The sequence below is a fragment of the Sarcophilus harrisii genome, chromosome X (assembly GCF_902635505.1).
Source record: "Sarcophilus harrisii chromosome X, mSarHar1.11, whole genome shotgun sequence".
Taxonomy (NCBI): Eukaryota; Metazoa; Chordata; class Mammalia; order Dasyuromorphia; family Dasyuridae; genus Sarcophilus; species Sarcophilus harrisii.
Window position 1 is genome coordinate 36,646,641 of NC_045432.1, and position 20,438 is coordinate 36,667,078.

Below are 20,438 nucleotides of genomic sequence, written 5' to 3' on the forward strand. Positions count from 1 at the left end.
CTTATACGTAGCTTCTCATTTTTATTCTTTTCTGTGTTTCCTCTAACAAATCAGTGGTCTGAATGTATAGATAATTCATGAATGATGAGTTTATCTTATGAATCATTCATTAATTATTTATTTTAATTAATTAATTCAAATTAATAATCTAATATAATTAAATTATTATTGATGATAAGGATAAATAAAATTTAATTATTCTATTAAAATAGAATTCATTTGATTTTTTGTAACGCTATTCAGTGCTTATCATGTCCATTACTTTCCATATATTCTCTTGAAAACATTATTCACAACCATTAGGTATGAGGCTTCTATGTTGTCTGAGGAAGGTAGGTAGCCCAGTGGCTAGAATGCTGAGCCTGGACTCAGGAAAACCTGAGTTCGGATAGGGCCACAAACACTAGCTGTGTGACTGCGGGCAAGTCACTTAACTCTTGTTTGCCTCAGTTTCCTCACCTGTAAAATAACAACATCTACTTTATAAGGTTGCTGTAAAGATCAAATGAGATAATGACTGTCAAGTGCTTAGCACAGTACCTGGCACATAGTAAGCATTATATAAATGTTTGCTGTTATCATCATCATAATTATCTTCATTATCATTATTCTTTATCCCTGAATCATGATTTCCAGTTTTGGTCACCATCTTCATATTTGCATTGAAATCACCGAATAACAAAAAAACATTGATTTAATTTGGGGGGGAATCTTATTCTATCCCTATAGAATAAATTCTCTATAAAAAATTCAATGACCTCTTCATCTTTGCAACAAATATCAGCATATATGCTGCAAATATTTTCTAATTTTTACAAATGCTATACTTATTATGATCAATGTTAATATATGTTCAAACATCCCATGAATGACATTTCTTGCTGCCTTTGGATATGTGATGAAACCAACCATACCAATTCCTTTATCTGCCTTTACAATGAGAATCTACGGGCCATCTTTCCACTTACCTGCACCTCCTTTCTTCCTGCTGGTTTTAGTTAAAGCAGGATTGTCAAGATGGATATGATTCAGTCCCTAAGGAATCACATATTAGACAGTGCACAAGGATCTCACATCTGGAATATCAACAGCTAAGGGTAAAGCTTGCATATGGTCTAAAACTATGTACTTCTTTGTTACTGCTTTAAAAAAATAATAATAACAATCTTACTGAAGACCATATTTTACACGTGCAACATAATAACAACTATATTTGTCTTCATATATGCATATTAGGCAGATCTACATTTAGGCAACACTTTATGCTTCCGGTATCCTTTCCTTGCTTTATCTAATTTGATTATGATAACTGTTATGGCAGGGCAGGTAATATAATTATTACTGTCCTTCTTTTAAAGATGATGCACATGGATGGTTTATCCATAGAGAGAAAGCTAGCAAGTATCCAGGCCACGAATCAAACTCAAGGATTTTGGCTCCAATGCTGATTCCCTATACTGAGGATGTGATGTGAGTGACATCCTTGAAGACAGAATTGATCAATCTTTGGGGCATAAAAGGTAATTACTACAGTTTTATGAGGTTGTAGAGGGTTGCTGGCTCTTTGCCTGGTTAATATTTAAATAGATCAAAATTGTATTCACAGAATAGCCATATAGTTAGAGAATTTACAACAACAAAAATGATATTTTGGGTTAAGGATGATAATATATAATAACAACAACCAAAAGAACCAACCAAATCCTATCCAATGGTCCCTTAATTACTTATGTGTAATAGAAATTATCTGTCCTATGTGGAGGGTCAGTCTTTAGAAAATGGATAAGATATTTCTATTTGATTTCAAGTAAGCAATGAACAGGGTCTTTTCTAAGTGAAAACTTGGAGAAATAGTTTTCTGGCTATACATAACAGAGGGAGGGGCTGGGACTTTGTGGTGATGAAGTCTTTTCATTGGTTGTGGAGGTGAAAGAATTGACTACTCAGGGATTATTGAGCTTGAACTAAATTAGTAAACAGTAAAGGAACTATCTCTCATGGCAGTAATGCATTCTATTTAAAAAGCCTTTAGAATTTCTGGCTTCCTTTAAGATCCAGCTAAAGCATCCCTTTTTCTAGGAAACCTTTCCCAGTCCAACTAGTGCTGCTAGTGTCATTTCCTGTAAGATTACCTTCCATTTACCACTTATCTTTCATCTACTCTGTATTTATCTTGTATGTACTAATGTATATGTTGTCTTTTTCTCTTAGACTATGAACTCCATGAGGTCAAAAACTACATCTGCTTTCTCTTTGTATCCCAATGTTCAGCCCAGTATCTGACAAACTGTAAGTACTTACTAACGGCTTGCTGATTGCTTAATTCCAAGATGGAAGTGACCCGGTGAGTTTGGGAGATCCAGAGACCACACCAGTGTCTGTAAGTGATTGACTGAACAGACATGGCCAATGCCAGCGAAAGCAGCTACAGACACATTCAGAAAGACAATCACCCTAGGAGGGTAGCAAGTTCAGGGAGTGTGACCCCTTGTGGTCCAGAAAAGTCCTTGCTCTGAACTTTATGACAGTGACTGAGAGCTCAGCAGAGAGCTACACCTAAGGGAAACTTCATGGGGAGCCCACAAAGTAGGAAAACACCTTCCGGAGTGAGGAGTGTGGGGGGGTACACTTTGGCCCTATGTGCTTTCTATATGAGAGCTTCATTACCTTTGTACTTTAAATTTCTCACGGGAGAGTATGTCTCAGGCTTGCGGGGGATGTTTTTGTAACTATTATTGTTGCTATACCAACTTGATAAATAGCTTTTCTAAAAGCTAATTAAATCTATTGGTTGATTGTTAGTGGGAAACACACTGATGAGGGCTCATAAGCAGCAGAAGTAGAAGAAACCTAGGTCCTCAGGATAAAAAATCCTGAAGAATAATAGCACTTAGCAACCCTCTATAGACCTGAACAATCAAGACTAGTGGGAATTGGGAGAAAGTAATCCCGAGAAAGTGTAAAATATGTATCCATTCAACATAAGGCAACTAGTGCTTTTATGGAGAAATCATTATCTCTTTTCATATGCACATGTTAACTGCTCAAAAGGAAATCATTCATTTTGTGATGAAATACTTAAAAATACTAAATGCTTTACCTTATATAATATATAGGAAGAGACCTTATGAAATAGGTAAATAGAAAATGTGGTTTAAAGGGAGGAAAGAAAAATTCTGGGAGTCCAACTGACACCAAGGACATCCTAGATGCATAACAGTTACTAACTTCATGTGAAGCCCAGCTGAAACGTGATCATTGCTACTTAAAAACGTCGAGTATAGAGAAGTTATGGCGACACATCTGTTGCATAAAGATGGTTTGATTTTGACTCTTAGGGTGGTGCGAACAGATGCAGATGTGACACGTGAATGGCCTTCCCCTAGCTGGGTATTCACAAAATTAATCTCTACCTTTGTGGAGTGATTTTTTTAGTTGTGTCCAACTCTTTGTGACCCATTAGGGGTTTTCTTGGCAAAGACACTGGAAGGGTTTGCCATTTCCTCAGATGAGGAAACTGAAGCAGGCAGGGTAAAGTGACTTGCCCAGGGTCACATAGCTAGTAACTATCTGAGGCTGGATTTGAACTCAGGAAGAGGAGTCTTTCTGATTCCAGGCCCCATACTCTATCCACTGGGTCACGTGGTTAACCACATCTCTATGAAGGGGGTCCAAGTAAGGAAGTAACCAACCATCCACCCCCCCCCAAAAAAAATCCCAAAATAAATCAGGCTGCTAGTAGAGAATCTGCAAAGCACCAAAATCTAAGGTAGAAGGTGGGAAGTAGGGTGGGTGGATAAGATTAGCTTTTAAAAAAAAAGAGTTTCAGGCCAGTGGTTGATGCTAGATCAGGAGACAGAAAAATTCAGAGAGGACTAAAGAACTGAGAATTCATTTGACTGTTTGTTTCTCCAAAACCTCTGTCTTAATAGTGGCTGCTGGCATTCCTCTAACCCCTTGCCCCTACACTGATGAGCTGATGTGATCTTCTGTGACCCCCTTCAAAGCCGGCCCTTCAGGCTGTGAGCTCCTACACTAATGGAGGAGAATCCAGACTACTCCAGTTCATCCTACTAAAAGTGTTCCTGCTAAAAAATTTTGATTATGGGATGCTGCTGGGAGTACTAGGAAGATTCTCACAAGATCTTTGCCATTAGATCACTCTTGCCAGAAGACACATCCCCTAGTGTGGTATCAATCTGGATGCCAGCCAGGAACCAATCTTCCCAGACTAAAATATCTGGCCCAGGCATAGCAGAAACATTTTTTATTATGTATATACAATTCTGACTGGATGAATTACCTGTATTTACACGTACGCATAGGGTTGGGGTAGGGGAAGATGCTGTTATTTTGGACAAATCGTTGTCCCCAAGAGTCCTAGAAGAAATACCTGAATCACAAATTGCAATTTGTAGCTCACTCTGGGTAATGAATCATCGGATAGAATTTCATTTTTTGGATTTAAAGAGAGTTAGTGTTGATCTATGAAGCCAGATGATTTAAGAAATTGAAGCAGTAACAAGGAAATTGCTTCTCTCTTGTGTGGCAAAATGCTTTATAGGAGGTTTTGGCTTTATTTCTTAAAATGGATTTATAATACCTTTTCTCTCCTCCTCAAGGCTCAAGGAAGCCTCTTTATGCTAATGAATCCTAAATGGCTGTCCAATGGACTTCTTAATGTCTAGTTCAGATGGTATAATCAAGAATTTTTAATCCCCCAGGAAATATAGATGAATATCCATTTCCTATCCAACTTTCCCCCCTTGACATTTTCATTAAACTATATGTAATAGGATTTCTAGCCGAGACAACCAAGGCAGGGGTTCAAAGGGTCCTCTGCCCTTCATTTTGGGGACTGCTTTTTAACCAGATCTGTTATTTCTTTGGTATAAGGAACTCCTAGTGAAGAAATCCTCTTTACCGAGGCAGATCTGCAGCTGTTTCACAGCTTAGAGAGTTTTAGGGAGCTGTCATAGGCACCTATGAGTTAAGTGATTTGTCCCAAGTCACACTGCCGGTTAGACTGAGAGACAGGACTTTCTAACATGGAAGCTAGCTCTTAAACCTTGGTGCCCTAATACCTCCTTAAGCCTTTTATAGTCTTCTCAAAAAGCAACTAACTCACTGCAACATCAAAGAGAAAGAAAACTATTTAGAAAAGGTACATAAATGTTTTTCAAAAGAGAAATGGGCAAAGGAATGAAGGGCACTTGCATAATTTTTAAACAACATTATGGGTCTCTTTTGCTAGAAGATCTCCATGTTGGAGAGCTCACTTCCTCCAGAGACAGCCCATACTACAGCAGGGGTGGGCTGGCTCTCTTCAAAAGAAAGGGTTTTGAGGACATCCAACTTCAATTTGTTTCTTTGTAACTCCCACCCATAGTTCCTGGTCCTTTTATCTTAGACCAAACAAACAAAACAAATGAAATCCCTCTTTTCCTGTGACAGTCTTTTGGTAATTACCCTACTTCCCCTATGTGTTCACCTCTGCAGATTAAACAGAACAAGTTCATTCAGCCCCTCTTTATATGTAGGATCTCAACCCTGGGCAAATAACTTAACCCTGTCTGCCTCAGTTTCCTCATCTGTAAAAGGAGTCGGAAAAGGAAATGGCAAACCATTCCAGTATCTCGTCAAGAAAACTCCAAATGGGGTAACAGAGTCCAACAGCTGAAAAATAACTGTACGACAAGGGATTTTTACCATCTTGGCTTCTGTCCTCTAGATAATCTCCACTTTATCAATGTCCTTCCAAAAATGCGGCACCCAGATCTCAGCCATAGATGCCAGCTGTGTACGATCAAGCCACAGGATGGCAAGACCAAGTGCTGCCTAGTCCAGGATACTACGCTGCTAAGAATAAGGCCTACAAAAGCAGGTGCTTTTTTGAGTGCCACATAGCACCGTTAACTTTTGAGTGGGTACTCTACTAAAACATTAGTATGGCAAGGAGAAAGGTATTTGGACCAAGGTTCACTACAGGGGTAAAATTAGTACATGTTCTAGTTTCTTCCTTTTTAAAAAAAAGGCACACAATATGAGTACAGCATAGCTGACTTCTTGTTGCTCTTTCCCCTAAGATCTCAAATGATAGATAATAAATGAATCTGAGTTTCTATAACTTCGTAAGAAAGCAACTCACTGAATTTAAAAGTAGATTCCTCTTTTTTGAGGCAATCAGGGTTAAATGACTTGTTAAAGGTCACACAGCTACAATGGTAGATTCTTATGACTTGTATCTGAAAAGGCTGACAATTCTAGACGCCACGAGACTGATACAGTTCTAGAGGGCAGATGATTAAGAATGGCATCCATCACCTGAGAGATATAGAGTGAGCTCCACATGCAGAACAGTCATACCTTTTTAAACATAGCCAATGTGTGAATCTGTTTTGCTTGACTATATATATTGGCTACAAAATTTTCATTTCTTTCCCTGCCCCTTTCTCAATGAGTTGTAAGAGTGAGGAGAGAAAATAAATGCTTATTAATTGAAAAAATTAATTTAAAAATTATTTTGAAATTCAAAACAGTTAACAATGAGCATCATTGAAAGATACAGCAATTTGCTGACACTGAAGGGAGAAACAGCAGCGTGGATTTGAGAATTTGGTAGATAGTCCTATCCTGTCCATAGTAAGGGTGATTCGTGCACCTTTACAGTTTGTATGCTATATGTTTGTGTCTGTCTGTCTGTCTCTCTATATATATACACACACATATATGCATATATGGATAGATATAGACACATACATATATGTGTATATAGGGGAATATATATGTATAGATATACATGTGTGTATATATATCAAAACATAACTACCTAGATATAACTATAGTTATAGATACAGACAGACACACATATCCCACCTAAAAATTGGCCTTTGCAAGATCCAAAATGAACAAGCTGCTTATTAAGGTAAGCCCACGGAGGCGGCATTTTTCAAAAGGTAAAGATGTCCCCCGAACATGTCAGTGCATCCTGGAAATCATTAACAGTGTGTGGTATTTTCAAAGGCCACACTAACCTTTTCGAGCATGAAACATGCAAAAAGGAATAGATTTCCTCACCATTTGGAGAGAAAAGGAATCTCTTTGATGCTTATTTTTATTTGCTCATGGCAAATTGGCTCTGTGGTGCTAGTGGGGGGTGTAGTTGGGGGGTGAGGGGAAATGAATCCTCAGTGTTTCAGCAAGCGATTCACTTAAAATGCTATCAAGAATCATGTCTGCTATTAAAGGGAAAAAACAAACTGATAACACACCCAGGCAAGAATCGAGACAGGTCATCGATTTGCTTGTGTTTGGGGAAATTCTTTTTTTTTTTTTTTAATGTGCATTCTTCACTGTTCATAACTGAGGCTTGGGTTCTGTCAAATCTTTTTCTTTCCCTTTTAGTCTTAAGCCAATGTCTGTTTCCACAGGATTAGTTTTATTGAGCTATTTGCAACATCGTCATCTTCTGTTCTGGTGAAAAATAGGTTTGTGGAATCGGGAGATCTGGGTTTGAGTTTAGCTCTGCTATTTGCTAGAAGTGCAACCTTGATTAAGCCATCTAATCTCTCCAGGCCTCCGTTTCCTTATCTGTACCATGAGGACCTGGGATTTTAACAAAATCTTCTATTGATATAAACAAAGCCGATTCAACAAACATTTATTATAGGATCTGAAGTTCATAGAGCTAGATCTAAAAAGGAGGGACTTAAGAGGTTATCTAGTTCAACTGCCTTCATTTTACAGATGAGGAAACTGAGAGCCAGAGAGAATGCTTAACCAAGATCACACAGCTAGCAAATCTGTCATATCTAGTAATTATGGGAGGTAGAATTGAAAGCCAGATTTTTCTGACTCCAAGGCCAGTGTTCTATTCATTACATCACAACCTCTCCGTCTTAATAGATTCAGAGTCACTGCAGGAAAACCACTGTCCCCTGTAAGCACTGGGCAGCCATACTTTTTCCCAGCTACAGTGTGTATCCTAAACAACAACATCCCAGCACCCACTCAGTGATAGGGATTTACACTTCTCTGGGGGGATCATATATGGTTCTATTTGGGGTTTTTTGGTAGGATTTTTAGGACCAATTACATGCTGGCCTAACTCTCCATAAGCATATTCAAGAGGTTTTTTTTTCCTTCTCTTTCTAGTGGATTGGTCCCTAATCACCCAACAGTTTGTGAGCAATTATCCTTAAGAGTAAGTCTAACTGAGAAAGCAATTGTTATTTTGCTTTTCATTACTGCCATTTAATTAGCGCTTTGCCAAACTTTCACAAAAATATCTTCTTCTTTATTCCCCAAAACCCTTGAGAGCAAAGTGCATACACAGAAGGCTACCCAGGATGAGGACTATCTTGGAAACCGTGCCTTATCAGGATGTTTGGAGAAGTTCGTAATAATGAAAGTTTATGACATTTAATGTTTGCAGAGCACTATATATATATATATATATATATATATATATATCATCTTATTTGAGCTTACAGCTATTGTTTGATATTATTATTATCTCTATTTTACAGATGAGTAAACTGAGGATCAGAAAGGTTACATAATATCACCCAAGTGATAGCTTTGTGAGAATGGACACAAATCCGAGGTCAAATACTGAATTCCACTACTCTACTATGTCACTGCCTCAAATTAGGGGTCATTATTCTGGAGAAATGAAAGTTTTAGTTGAGAGAAAGGGGTGGGGTTAGTTAAGAGACATGATCAGTCTTGTCAAATATTTTATTACAAGCTGTCAGAGAAAAGAAAGCTTAGGTTTGGTTCAGCTTTGTTCCTAGGGGCAGAACTAGGAGCTGGCAAGGAGGCTTAACTATAAAGGAAGCAATTCAATCTGGAGCTGCCTTGGGAGGTGACAGGATTGTTGAATTTAGCTATAAAAGGGACTACAGAGATCATCTAGTGCAGAGCTGGCAAATACTCACCCACTACAGTCTGAAGGGCGGCCCCGACCAGATTCAAACGTCGATGGGAAAGAGTTACTGAAATAAAAATACTATAAAACATAGATGATGCAGCATTTTAAAACGAAGTTAATATACGGTCCACAGGGATCTAGCTCTGTGTATGGATTAGCAACCCTCATTTCTATTTGAGTTGGACACCACCGATTCAGTCCAAGGCCTTTATTTTGACAAAGGAGGAAATTGACAAAGGAGGAATGTGACGCAGACTGCCCCGTTACCCATAGGATCCCAGACATAAAGCTGGAAGGGACTTCAAAGGTTATTTAGCCCACCCCCATCATTTTTGTAGAGGAAAAAACTGGAGCCCAGATATTTTAATGGCTTTTCCAAGGTCATACATAGCATTTAGAGCTGGGGAGGGACTTTCAAGTCATCTGATCTACCCCCTCATTTACAGTTCATGATAAGAGCAGACATTTCTTAAATACTACCAAGCCCTTTCCTCACAACAGGCCTCTGAAGTAAAAAGCAGGGATGGGGGAGAGATACAGAGACAGAGACACGGACAAAGAGAGAGGAGGAAGGGAGAGAGATAGAGACAGAAAGAGAGAAACAGACAAAGACAGAGAGAATCAAACAGAGACAAAAAGAGAAACAGAGACAGAGATAAGAAAGAGAGAAATAGAGACAGAGACAGAAACAGAGAAACAGAGACAGAAAGAAAAACAGAGACAGAGACAGGGACAGGGAGACACAGAAAGAGATAGGAGGGAGGAGAGAGGGAGAGAGCTGAAAGCTTTTGAATACTATCTAGATAAACAAGATTTTTACCTGTCAGGGAAGAGTTCCACAGCAGGTGCTGCTCTGGCCTAAATAACATCCATCCCTAGTCAGTCCCAGCTCAGGGAATCTAGGAAACCACCCCATCAGCTGCTCCACTCCCTGCCTCACCTCACAATGAGTCCCAGGGCTCTGCAGATGAATGGTGGAAGCCCTCCCCAACTACCAAGCACGCCAAATGCTTGTCAGCACAAATCACTTCTCCCACCAGGAAAATACTCTGGGGGATTCGTATGTGACAGTCCCCCAAGAAAGAATTCTTTCATCCCCTGAGATGGTTGGATCTTAGGAAGCTATGGGAGGCACTATGGTGTAGGGGCAGGAGCACTGCATTTGGAGTTGGAGGACCTACCCACAGTTCACGGCTCTGCCCTCCACGACTTTTTGAGTGGCACTGGACAGATCATCCGTTCTCCCTAGTCCACAATTGCTTTTTCTATTTTAAATGAGGGATTCAGACTATACTGGTGGTATCCTAACTCAAATAGGAATAGGGACCACCAAATTATACATTATACATAAAGATCCCTGCCAGATGCATATTGCCTTAGAAAATCACATAATAACATCATCTATACCCTATCGTGTTTTTCTTTCTTTTGTTACATATTTCCCCATGACACTTTAATTTAGACTAGGTGCCAAGACTTCTCTACTAGATGATCTCTAAAGTCTCTTCCAGCTTTAGATGTATGACCCAATAATTAGAGGCTTAAAGAGAAAAGGAAATTTTTAAAAAGAGAGATTCTATTATAAGTCTCTAGGTTGAACCCTATCAATATTTCAAGGGCAAGGATATTAGAAAACATTCTAATGCTCCCCAAAATAATGGCAAGAGTTCTATCATGATACCATGACATTTTCCTTTTGTGTAACTCACTTTCTCAAGGAAAAAGTACAGCAGTCAACTTTAGAACCACAGAATGTCAGAGTCAAAACGAAGAGATTCACAGAATCACAGAATGATCTGAAAGAGACTAGATTGAAAGTTCCTTGTCAGAAAGTCATCTGTTTTTAAAATGTCCCCAACCTTAAGTATTATTTATAGTGAAATATTTTGAATTATCTCCTTATTTTAGAATCGAAAAAAGCAAGGCCCAGGGAGAACTGGCTGGCACCAAGGGCTAATTAAGTTAATAGCAGAATCTGGACTCTACCAGGTTGCCCAGCTCCATATTTGACCAAATTACATGGACCACCTACCTATGCTAATTTACCGGCATCCCAACTGCCTTGAGCAGCCTTTTTTGGGGAAACAATTTATCATCTTTGTTTTTTCTTTCCTTTTTGGCCATAGACATCCAATAGGAAATTGCCCGATTCAGTGCTATGGTTGAGATTTTGTCTTCAGTCAAATTGGAGACTAAAGATTTGCCACGGGGATGCTATTTGTTTGCAAGTGAAAATCTAGGCAGTGTTCCTACTCTTAAGGAGGGTGGAGTGGAGCAGTCACTGAAGTTTAAATCCCAAACCCCCAAGCCAAGATGTTACAAGGGCCCTCTTCCTGCTGGGTTCTTCCTGCCTACTTATCTACTTATCCTTCCCTGAGAAGCATTTCTGGATGTGATTTGGTGTCCTGGGGAAGGGATAGTGCTATGATTTAATAATGTTCTCTAACAACAATATTTTAAACATTTTTCCCAGAAATCTGTTCATTTTTCTTTTTAATGCATTTTAAAATCAATGCACTATTATGTAACGAATTACAGGCTTGGATAAGCTCTCTCTCTCTTTCTCTCATATTCTCTTTAAAACTTCCACCCTCTATATGATCTGCCAGAGGAAATGGCAGCTTGTGCTGGCTCACCCTCGCTCCAAAGGGAGGCAGCTTGATACTGTGGGTATATAATTGCCTTGGGAATCAAGAGGCCTGGATTCCAGTCAAGGCTCTCCTACCAATTAACACTCTACTCCTGCTTCCTCATCTGTAAAATTAATGAGTTAGACTAAATGATCTATAAAGACAAGTCCAATTCTAACATTGCATAGTAGAAAGAATAATGGACTTAGGGCAAGGCCCAGCTCTTTTTATTACCTGTGTGACTTTGGGCAAGGAATTCAACCTCTCTAGGTCTCATTTTCCTAATCTCTAAAATGAGGGGATTTAACTAAGTTATTGCTAAGGTTCCTTTGTATTCTAAATCTTAGGATCCATTCAATGGTTTTGCATTCTCATAGTGGCTATTGCCCTGTAGATATGTGTGTGTCTTTCCTGTCAATATATAATTAGACATATATATATATATATATATATATATATACACACACACACACATACATATATATACACACATATAAAGTCTCTCTCTACACACACACACACACACACACACACACACGTATATAAAACAAATTGAGAAAATGCAAGGCATAAGGGACAGAAAGTACAACCTATGGACAATCTATCCCATAGATAGAATATTGTATTTAGCAACAATAGTTGGTTTTACAGCCTGATTTCTTTTAGTCATTGTGCAGAATCCCCACCTCTAATATACATCCTGGCTATGTTATATGACCCTGGGCAGGTCACTCAATTTTAGTGTTCTGGGTAACTCCAGATTAAAATGTAAACAGGAAATGTCTGACAAAACAAAAGTACAATACAACATAGATAATGCTAATGTGTGGTCAGCAGGCTAATATGGTCTTGTGCCCCCCTATCTATTTTAATGTGACACCACTAATTTAAATAGTAAATAAAAAAATCAGGTTGGTCAGATGCTAAATTTCATTGAATCTGGTAAAAATGTACCCATGAAGTTAGAACCATTAGAATTCTAGTTCTGAAACTTGCTACCTATCTATGTGTCCATCTCACCTCCCCATTCTGGGCCTAAGTTTTTGGCTGTGATTTCCTCAAAGGCTCCTGAGTTATCTCAGGAGCCATTTAGCTCAAGCTTCAAGACTCTTCTATATGATATACCTATTGAATGGTCATCCATTCCATGAGGGGAAATCAACCACGTCCTTAGGAAAACCATTTCATTTCTAGAAAACTCTAATGGTTTCCTTTCATTTCATATGCCCCAAAGGCAATGTAAATTGGAGCTCCCAGAGATGCTTTTTAAAATGCATCAGGAGGCTGCCTGCTTAAAAATCAGGAGAAACTCTTAAAACAATTTGCACCCTTGGTTGCATTCAGGCTCATTGAGGAGCCACACCTATAAGGTAAGATATAGGTGTGGATGGAGAAAACTAAGACAGGTAGACAGACTCACGGGAAAAGGAGGTCTCTGGAAAAGGAGTAGTAATGAATAGGATTGTGCAACTTTCAGGGAATGACAATCAGGACCCTTTGGGATCCTATATTGCCATGGCCTTTAATAGAGACAGTATCCTTCAACAAATGAAGCTGGTAACTGGATGTAACCTGGAGCTAGGAGGAGGAGGAGGGTGCGATTCCACCCTCAAGACAGTAGAGGGGAGTGTGAACAAAAGCCATAGAGAAGGAGCGTAAGACATAGTGGGGTGACAGCTGTAAAGAGTGTGACCTTTTGACATAGACATAGGAAATAGAGAAGGAGCGTCTCTCCTTTTTTGGGGAAAAGACAGGAGAAAGAAGAAGGAACCCAGGCACCTGGCACCACACATGTACTGGCAACCTAGAGAGGATAAAGCCGGAGTCTATCTGTTGTCCCATAGATCACAACTTCTAAGTTTGGCATATGGCATTGAGATTCTAGTAAGATGCAATCAATCACCATCCTCCTTGCTCGGATGTGTATGTGGCTAGATATTTATGGTGTAGTATCGATAAGTACATTCTCAATTTATAGAAGCTATTTTTGAGAAGATTTACACGTTTGTTTTGAGCTAGAAATTTCCCCCAAATGGTCCACATGCATTCTAACTCTGTGGTTTATAAATAGTGTTTGTTTCTCAAACACATCCGTGTGTGTTTTATTTAGGGGTTCAGTTTTGGTAGCATCCTATAATCTAGTGCAAATGCCGCTGGGGAGTTTAAAAGGATTGGCTTCAAAGGGAAAGTTGGTGAACACTCCATTGCCTATGACCCTTCAAAATATCCAATAGTAATAATTCACCTTTTATGCCCTCTGTATACAATGGCATCTTGGGAAATAGTCCTTCTTTGCACACTTTAATGTCAGTGATGTTCCCAGCTAGTAATCAATGCATATGGTACCCTCTTTTACTGCCTTGTTTTTCAAGAGCTATAGCCCTTGATTTATGGTACAGATGTACTCTTGGAAAATTGTCTCCAAGATAAAAGTCCACCTATTGAACCTTATTTACCAATAGGTTACACTAAAAATTGGAGATATATTTCCATTCTTGAGGTCCTGAATCCCACAGTGGAGATAGTAGCAGTAGAGACTGAGACTTCCACAAACAGGAACTTAACATAATATCCATTTCCTGATTTTGAAATATAATTGCATCAAAAAAAATCCACATAGTGAGAGATACCTATGAAAATGTTTTTTACCCACCTCTTTCTGGTTTCTGATTCTAGGGCATATTTTTAATCTACTTCAGGAAGAACACATCCCCACCATACTCATTAGCCTTCTGCATCTTGGTTCAGAGTGGTACTAAATCAAAAGCTAGTTTGGAAGAGGGAGCTTTCTCCAGGTCCATTCACATTGTTATTTCTCTAAAGGAATTAATCAAGTTTGCTCTACGTGACCTCCTTGGTATAAATCTATCCTGGTTGTCTTTAATGAATCTCTGCATGTCAGAGTATCCTCCAATTTTGTCATCAATTAATGACCCTAGGAATCTTCCCAATATGTAATTCAGATTTTAGCCCTGTAGTTACCTAAAGTCATTCTCTATATAATGACAAGCACATAATCTCAGTCATGGATAAGGGCTCATCTAATCCAACCTCTACTCAAATAGGAATCCCCTCTATGTCATCTCCAAAAAGTGATCATTCAGTGACAAGGATTCCACCGTCTGCCAAGGCTGCCCATTCCATTACAGGGCAGCACTGAATATTAGGAAGTTTTTTCTTTCATGAAGCCAAAATCTGCCCTTTTGTGATATTCATCAATCAGTCCTACTTTTGCCTTCCTGGAGCAAGTGCAAGAAATTTCATGCTTCTCCATAATAGTCATTCAAATGATTTGTGTCCTTCCCCTCCTCCTGTACCCCCAGGTGTTTTCTTCTCCAAGATATAAAGTCAGTTTTTTTTTTTTTTTGCAACAGTATTTTGTTTTTTCCAAAGACGTGGAAAGATCATTTTCAACATTCATTTTTGTAAGACTTTGTGATCCAAAATTTTCTCCCTCCCTCCTTTTCTTACCCCCTCCCCAAGAGAGCAAGCAATCTGATAAAGATTAAATATGTACAATTCTTTTAAACATATTTCCGTATTTCTATCATATTTGCAAGAAAAATAAGACCAAAAGGAAAAAAATACAAGAAAAAAAAAACAAAAAATGAAAACACTATGCTTTGACCCACAGTCTCCATAGTTCTCTCTCTGCATGGGGTTGGTATTTTCCATCCCAAGTCTATTGGAATTGCTCAGTCACTACTGAAAAGAGCCAAGTCCATGACAGCTGATCATTGCATAATCTTGTTGCTGCTATGTACAATGTTCTCTTCATTCTGTTCACTTCACTCAGCATCACTTTATGTAAATCTTCCCAGGTTTTTCTGAAATCATCCTGCTTATCATTTCTTATAGAACAATGATATTCCATTACATTCAGATGTCATGCTTTATTCAACCATTCCCCACCAGATGAACATTCACTCAATTTCTAATTCTGTGCCACTACCAAAAGGGCTGCTATGAACATTTTTGCACATTTGGGTCCTTTTCCCTCTTTTATGATCTTTTTGGGACATGGATCCAGTAGTGACATTGCTGCATCAAAGGATATGTACAGTTTGGTAGCCCTTTGGGCATGCTTCCAAATTGCTCTCCTGAATGGTTGAATCATTTCACAATTCCACCAATAATGTTTGGCTGTTTCAGTTTTCCCACATCCCCTCTAACATTTATCATTACCTTTTCCTTTCATTTTAGCCAAATGAGAGGTATGAAGTGATACTTCAGAGTTTCTGAATTTGCAGTTCTCTAATAAATAGTGATTAAGAGTATTTTTTTCTTATGATTAGAAATGGCTTGAATTTCTTCATCTGAAAATTGTCTGTTCATATCCTTTGATCATTTATCAATTGGGGAATGATTTATATTTTTATAAACTTGAGTCAGTTCTCTAAATATTTTAGAAATGGGGCCTTCATCAGAAATATCGGCTATAAAAATTTAAAGCCAGTTCTTTTAACAAATTTTATATAGACTATTCCAATTAAAGTCTGCAGGTGCTAGGATCCTCAAGCTTTGCTCCTAATCTACTTGGACAAGCATAAGCCTTGAGTTAATTTTTTATCTGTAAGGTTTAAATATGTTTAAATATTTATTTAATAATAATAATAATGTTTAAATATTATAAATATTATATATATATATACATAATATAAATATTATAAATAAATAAAGGTTTAAATAAAGCTGATGTCCCCTATAATTGAGAGGAGAATGGGGAAATGAGGTAAAGAGAGAGAATTTTCAAATGGGACTCCTTAACCTTACCAATATAATGGCATACTTATTGTGCCTTAAGATATGATGAATATGAAGAGTTCAGAGAAACATAAGAAGAATATCTATGAACCAATGCAAAGTGAAATAAACAGAACCAAGAAAACAATATATGGGACTACAACAATATCAATGCTATCACCAAGTGGAAATCAGACTCTCAGTAATGAAAAATCAGTGAAGGCTGAGAGAATAGATAATGAAAAAGTACCCCCTCTTACACAGCAAAGAAGTAAGAAGTTACTAAGGCAAAATACTGAATGTCTTATCAGTATACAAACTGGGTGTTTGGGTTTAAATGTTCTTTGTTGTAATGGTGGGTTCAATTTTAAGTGCAAGAGGCTGAAAAAGCCAGAAAATGACTATCAAATAAATTCAAAAGGCATCAATGAAAATATTGGTTAAATTTATAAATGAAACAGATATTCCCCTGAATATTTTCAATCAATCATATTCAAATGAATCTGTGATCTCATAGACTGGGCTCCCTCTAATGATACAAATGCCAATTAGTCTACAATTGCCCATCCTGTGTGACTTTTGTTCATATCTTCCCATGAATTGGCTTTTTTTTTTTCTGAGGCAAATGGGGTTAAGTGACTTGCCCAGGGTCACCCAGCCAGGAAATGTTAAGTATTTGAGGCCAGTTTTGAACTCAGGTCTTCCCAACTTCTGGACTTGTGCTCTATCCACTATACCAACTAGTTGCCCTTTCCCATTAATTTGCAACAGGGAGTCCATACAATGGGCCAGAGGCCTTCCTTGCTTTGTCATGACATCAAGACGGTAGGTACTAATGGAACATTCTGGCTATATCCCTGTCATTGGTTATTCTCATCACGTGACCTGCCCATTTCCTCTTTGTCATGATTCCCTAATGATTTTATGTTGTGGCTTGCTCACGCCCACTAAGTACCTTTCCATTTTTCTCCATGAACCTCATCTTTAGCTCTTCTGCTTCAGTGGTGTCCCATGTCTTTCTGCCCTACAGCAACACAGGCAAAATGTTAATGACAAGATCAACCTCTGTTTCAATGGGAAGCTTGGGATCAATAACAGAAATCTAGCTCCTTTTCTTCTTTTTTCAACTCTGGGCCCAGATCATTTTCCATCTCTCCCAGATATGCATGCTATTGGTGAAGTCCTATAGGCTAGCTATCCAAATGCACATTGAAATTAGGGCAAGAATTAGTCATCATTCATTTGGTCTTTCCTCTCTGCATAGACAGGCCATTTGGGAGACTGCAGCAATCTTTAAAGAGGTTCCGCAAGGTCCTGGGGAAATGACATGGGATTGATAGAGTCAACACAACATGTCATTCACAGCTAGGTGAAGCTACCATGCAAAGGTTGCCTTTTTTCAATCTGGATTGGGCACCGGACTCCCTCCATCACCTTTGGCAAGTGCACATTTCCTGTTTTAGACTGTGCCTGATATTTATTATCAGAAGGTCAATGAATAAGGTTATTTCTGTTGTTCACACCTGAGTATAAATCAATCTCATCTGCTTGCTATTCTCACCAGGTGGTATAATACAAAGATCAGGGAGAGAGGCTGGTGTGCTGAAAAGAATGCTGGATCTGGAGATGGTCAACCTGGTTTAGCTCTGTCACTTTCTATGTGTGTGAAGTGGGGCAAATCCCCTTAGCTCAATGAGCCTAATTCATCTGTAAAGTGAGACAGAGTGGATTACAGAATCTCTACAGTATGTTCTCTCTCCAAATCAAGGATCTAAGAGTCAAAAGACCCCTTTTCTAGTCCCAGGTATGTCAGTGACTCCTCCCAAAGTTAAGGCTAAATTATTTTCCCTCTCTGGACCTCAGTTTACCCTAGTGAAAAATTGAAATAATATTGAATTGTGTGAGATCAAATGAGATGATGGATATGAAAGAGCTGTGATAAGTAAAATGCATTTGATAAATGTAAAGCTCTCTGATTCTTTGACCGGATGTCCGATCAATGTCTGGAAAATGAAAAATCTTTAAGTCTGTTGGAGTATCAGGAGTTTGATTATAAGATTCAAACAATTTAAATAGAAACAGAAAAGCTTCATTTTTTATAGTAACAGGCCAACATGAGGGTGATGGAAAAACAGACATGCCGAACTTTTCTGAGGGATAGCAGGAGAATCAAGGAGTTGATGGATGGATGGATGGATGGATGGATGGATGACAAAGCATTTATTAAGCACACAGTATCTGCCAGGCATTGTGCTAAAATCTAGGGATACGAAAACAAACTGGCAAGTCAGTCCTTGCCTTCAAGGAACTTCCATTCTAATGGGGGAAGAAAACAAATAAAGGGGAGTGAGAAACAGGGAGGGAAGAGGATAGGGGAAAATTTACCTATTAGAACCCAGAGTAGCAGGGGTAGTGTCTAATCTTCTGGTAGGAGGAGAATAATATCTACCATTTTATAGAGTTTTAAGGTTTGCAAAATGCTCCACAAATATTATCTTACTTGGCCCTCACAGCTCTGGGATATAGTTACTATTATTATCCCCATTTTGTGAATGAGGAAACTGAGGCAAATAGAGGTTATATGACTTATCCAGGGTGACAGAGCTAATATCTGAGGATGGATTTGAACTAAGGTCTTCATGACTCCAAATCCAGTACTCTCTTCACCATCTACCTAGTTTCCTCTTTAATAAATAGAAGGATGAGGGATGAAAAAGATCTTCAGAGTTCAGGTGGTATTTTTGGAAACAACCAGGAAGAAGTTTCATAGACCAAGATGATGAACACAGTAGGTAGAACACTGTGCTTAGAGACTAGACCCCGGGGACTCCAAGTGGTCAATCATGAAGTCAAAATTCAATGGTGGAACAAATGGAAATGGATGTGGGATTGCTAACTGTAATGTTCAATGGATCTTATACTTTTATCTTGATGTGCTATGAAAGTACCTAGGTAGCTCACTGAATAGAGCAAAGCACCTAGAGGTAGGTAGTCCTAATTTGAATCCTACCTCAGGCACTTACTAGCTGTGTGACTCTCAACATGTCAATGAAACTCAGGCTCGGTTTCCTCATATGCAAACTGAAACTTCTAATAGCATCTACCTCACAGAGTTGATATTAAGATTAAGTGTACACACACACACACACACACACACACACACACACAGTGCAAACTTAAAAGTACTATAGACAAATGTTAGCTGCTGCTGCTACTACTACTACTATTATTATGAAACATTCAAATGTGATGGTAGTTAAGGTCACATTTCCTTCAGATGTAAAAAAAAATAATCCTCCCATTCCCTCCATCCCCAAAAAACTAACAAGGATGTTATTATTGGAAACACTACTTTGCTATCCCCCCTACAAATTTTTGTAATTCACTTCTGACTCAATAACTCACTAAAATGAACACATCCAATTGTTTTGACATGTGCTAACTCCGACGAACAGATTTTCCCATCACGACTCAAACCTCACCTCTTCGTTCCCTCACTACTTGAGAAGTGACTCATTCCTTCCTTCTGGCCTTTTCCTTCCTACCAAAATACTACATGGAACAGGCAGCTTCCCTTTTCCCCTCGGAATTCAGGAAATATAGCATTTTGTCATGTGCAATGGGTAGAGATGATACTTGTCTAGAAAGTCGTCCAGTGTCTCATGGTGTAAGCACTGAATTTGGAGGCTGAGGACACGGATTCAAATTTCACCTCCCATAATTGCTACTTAGGTGAGCCTGGGAATACTGATTTCTCCACTTTTGTAAAATGAGAGCAATGGACCACGTGACTTCTAAAAGTGTCTTCTGAAACCTTCTGTCCTATAGCCATTTCCTATTCAAAGCAAGCTACTGGAAGTAAGAAGTCCTCTCTTCATCTTGCAGTGAACTACTGCATATTTAGTAGTATTCATTCTCTTCTGTCCTATCTCATCTGTCTAGACCTAGACAACGTCGCTCCCCTGTTAAGAGTCTAAACTTGCTGGAAGGAGTTAGTGTCTCATTTTTGGTCTTTGCATCCCACACCCCTATTGTCTGGCACAGTGTTGTTGTTTAGTCAACAGTTCAGTTGGTCACATCTGATTCCCTGTGACTTCATTTTTGGGGTTTTCTTGGCAGAGATTCTGGAGTGG

At 38.7% G+C, this 20,438-nt stretch overlaps 1 protein-coding gene across 2 annotated transcripts in view; it reads right to left on the bottom strand.

Annotated features, from left to right (window-relative positions):
- Positions 1-20,438, bottom strand: part of HS6ST2 (heparan sulfate 6-O-sulfotransferase 2) — a 283,186-nt gene that overhangs the window by 173,469 nt on the left and 89,279 nt on the right. The gene's annotated exons all lie outside the window — the stretch shown is intronic.